The sequence below is a fragment of the Meriones unguiculatus genome, assembly GCF_030254825.1.
Source record: "Meriones unguiculatus strain TT.TT164.6M chromosome Y unlocalized genomic scaffold, Bangor_MerUng_6.1 ChrY_unordered_Scaffold_23, whole genome shotgun sequence".
In the NCBI taxonomy this organism is placed as follows: Eukaryota; Metazoa; Chordata; class Mammalia; order Rodentia; family Muridae; genus Meriones; species Meriones unguiculatus.
Window position 1 is genome coordinate 17894104 of NW_026843709.1, and position 2599 is coordinate 17896702.

The 2599-nt window shown below is 35.4% G+C and overlaps 1 non-coding gene across 1 annotated transcript; it reads left to right on the plus strand.

The window, feature by feature from the left end:
* Window positions 1–332: 332 nt before the first annotated feature.
* Window positions 333–439, plus strand: LOC132651721 (U6 spliceosomal RNA). Its single transcript, XR_009589304.1, has one exon. It is a non-coding gene; the product is annotated as a U6 spliceosomal RNA (small nuclear RNA).
* Window positions 440–2599: the final 2160 nt, after the last annotated feature.

Here is a 2599-nt window from a genome sequence, read left to right on the forward strand (position 1 = left end):
ATTTCTGAATTTGTCTCTCTAGCTCTTTCTTTGTCTCTTTCAGTCTCCCTCTCTCTGCCTCCAGCTTGTGGTTCAGTATGAAAAATTCTCAGTTTGTGTGAAGGACTACAACAACATTACTGCTTGCTGATATGACATAATGTATGGTCTCCTAAAAATATGTCCCAATTAAATGATTTTTGTTTAAATATTTGCCTTGGTCAGGGAGCATTTTCACAGAAAATTATTCACTGACTGTGCATTTAACAAATAATAATAGAATCTGTCATACTGTGAAACTCACAAGTGAAGGACACGTGACTTTATTAATGACCATTTGAAAGAATTATGTGATGCTCGCTTTGGCAGCACATAAACTAAAATTGGAACGATGCCGAGAAGATTATTATGGCCCTTGCACAAGGATGACATGCAAATTCCTGTAGCATTCCATATTTTTTTGGAGAAATTAAAGAAAACACAAATATTGAAAATTGTGGAGAGAAAGAACTTAGGGAAGAAAACAGGAACTACAGAGGTAAGCATGACCAATAGACTATATGAGATGAAAACAAGATACTCAGTTGTGGAAGATACAATGGAAGAAAACAGTGTATTTGTCAAAGAAAATGTTAAATCTAAAAAATTCCTGCAACAGACCATCCAAGAAATTCAAGACAAAATAAAAAGACAAAACATAAGAAAAATTAGAATAGAGGAAAATTATAGGCGATTCTCTCCTCAAAGGCCCAGAAAGTATTTAAAAAAAATGAAGATAATTTCCCCAACTTGAAGGAGAGGCCAATAAGAATAGAAAAGATCTACAGAACACCCAAAAAAATTAGTCCAGAAAAGAAAATCTTCCCATCACATAGTAATCAAAACAGCAAGTATACAGAAAAAAAGAAAAAAAAATACTAAAAGTTGTAAGGGAAAAAGGCCAAGTAACATCTAATAGAAAACCCATCAGAATTGCACCTGACTTCTCAGCAGAGACTTTGAAAGCCAGATGAATATCATGCAGGCCCTAAGAGAACACAGACATCAGCCAGGCTACTATACCCAGCAAAACTCTCAGTCCTCATAGACAGAGAAAACAAGATATTCAAGGACAAAAACAAATTTCAACAATACCTACACACAAATCCAATATTACAGAAGACACTAGTAGGAAAAATTCAACCCAAGAAAACTAGCTACTTTCAAGAAAACACAGGAAAGAATTAACTTCACTACAGTAAAACAAAAGCAACCAAGCACAAAACCTTAAGACCACAGCCAACATCAAACTCAAAGGACCTAACATGCACTGGTCATTGATCTCTCTCAATATCAGTGAACTCAATTCTCCAATTAAAAAATACAGACTAACAGAATGGATGCTTAAACAAGACCCAGCAGTCTGTTGCATGCAAGAAACACACCTAAGTCACAAAGATAGATATTACCTGAGGGTAAAGTCATGGAAGACTGCTTTCCAAGGAAATGGACCCAAGAGACAAGTAGGAGTAGCCATTCTAATATCTGATAAAATAGTCTTTTAACCGAATTTAATAAAAAGAGATGTGCAAGGACACTTCATACTCATCAAGAGAAAATTCCCCCAGGAAGATATCACAATCCTGAACATCTATGGCCCAAATACAAGGGCACCCATATATGTAAAACAAACATTGATAAAACTTAAACAGCACAGAGATACCCACACATTAATATTGGGAGACTTCAACACCCCATTCTCAACAAAGACAGGTCAACAAAACAGAAATTAAACAAAGAAAATATGTCTCTGACAAAGATGATGGATCAAATGGACCTAGCAGATATTTACAGAACCTTATACCCAAACACAAAAGAATTTAACTTCCTATCAACACCTCATGGAACGGTCTCCAAAATAGACCATATGTTTGGCCACAAAGCAAGCCTCAGCAGATACATAAGACTGAAATATTTCCTTGATCTTCTCTGATCACCATGGAATAAAGCTTCACATCAACAGAAATAGCAAAAAGCCTAACACATGAAAACTGAACAACTTGCTACTAAATGACACCTGGGTCAGGGAAGATATAAAGAAAGAAATTAAAGTCTTCTTAGAATTCAATGAAAATGGAGGCACAACATACCCAAACTTATGGATACAATGAAAGTAGTACTGAGAGGAAAGTTCATAGCACTAAATGGCTTCAAAAAGAAATTCAAGACACCTCATTCTAGAAAATTAATGGCTCACCAAAATACCCTAGGAAAAAAAAAAGCAGACACACCAAAAAAGAGTAGACAGCTGGAAATTACAAAACTCAGGGCTGAAATCAATCTGTTAGAGAAAAATAAAACAATTCAAAGAATCAATAAAACCAAGAGCTGATTCTTTGAAAAGAATGAAGAAGATAGGCAAACCCTTAGCCAAACTAAGTAAAAGGCAGAGACACCATCCAAATCAACAAAATCAGAAATGAAAAGGGGGACAAAACTACAGACACTGGGGAAATCCAAACAATCATTAGGACTTCCTTCAAAAGTCTATATGCCACAAAATGTGAAAATCTAAATGAAATGGGCCATTTCCTTGATTGTTCCACTTACCAAAGCTGAATCAAGACAAGGTAAATCGCTT